This window comes from Mus caroli, chromosome 7, assembly GCF_900094665.2.
Source record: "Mus caroli chromosome 7, CAROLI_EIJ_v1.1, whole genome shotgun sequence".
Lineage (NCBI taxonomy): Eukaryota > Metazoa > Chordata > Mammalia > Rodentia > Muridae > Mus > Mus caroli.
In genome coordinates, this window is record NC_034576.1 from 105,705,582 (window position 1) to 105,706,888 (window position 1,307).

Sequence of the window (1,307 nt, forward strand, 5' to 3'; positions counted from 1 at the left end):
TCTCTCTCTCTCTCTCTCTCTCTCTCTCTCTCTCTCTCTCTCTCACACACACACACACACACACACTCAAGTGAACATATCATACTCTCCTCCTATTTTAATGTTTTGATTTTATTAATTTGAGTTTATTGATTTTTTTCTAGTACCTTTCTATTTTAACTGTGTGTATAAATGGAAGGTATATTCAGACCTGCCCAAAGACAGAGTGAAAACATGATTTCTTACTCTGGTTGTAATTGATGTTTATGATGCAAAATTTTACAATGGTTAATGCAACATTTACTGTGACAAACTTTCACCTGTGCCACATGTGAAATGCCTATTCTTTATATATAAATCTGGATTCATGGTTTATAAGTATTTCTACTAGATATAAACAAACTTCATAATGTTCAATTTAGAAAATTGAGTGTGTTTATAGTCATATGATTAGTGGTTTCCTATTCTTATAACTTCATATTCACTAGTTACTCACAATTCCAGCTTCTCTCAGTAGTAATGTGTTTATTATGATTCAGGAAGTCTGCAAGGCGTAGTCTTCTCCTCAGATGCTAGTCTCATGGTTATCTGTTATCTGATATCATCACTGTGAATAACCACCTTCACCACCCACCACATACATTTGCCTCTAGGTCTTTCTAGGATAGGAAGTATCCCAACTATGGGTCTCCTGTCAATTTTATTGGTTTACACAAAGTAAGTTTCCTTATCGCATATTCTTCATAGTTACTTGTGATGACTTTCCATGCATATTTCTTGTGGGGAGCAGGTGTGGCAGCAGTCCCAAGAAGGCACCAGGGACTGCAGCTAAGTCTTATGACTTGCACCTGACTTCCTCATACATCTGAATATAAGCCACAAACATCGTGAGAGCTGCGCAGGTGTACCAGGTTACTGGCGAAGCCATTTTGGTGGAGATATGCCCTTGCTGCCCTGATTAGCTGAAACTGCATACCTGGTGAGGTGATGTGGCCTGCTGTGAGTGGATGGGAACTGATAGTATATAAGAGTGAGAGGCCCAGGGCTCGGGGTCTTTTGCCTACACAGTCAATGCGCAGCCCAATAAACGTGTTGCAGAAGGATCCTGCTGTGGCGTCTTACTTGCTGGCGAGTCAGGCGTCCCACAAATGGTGCCGAAACCCGGGAAGTAACATCTTCAGGTATGAGCGAAGACCCCCTGTTACAAGGAAAATTCAGAACTGCATCACGGGGAAGGAGCAGTTAATGAAGTGTTCCCGCAACACAGACTGTTGAGAAGGATTCAACTGCGTGGATTCAGAACTCTTCAGCTGGGGAACAGTGGTACC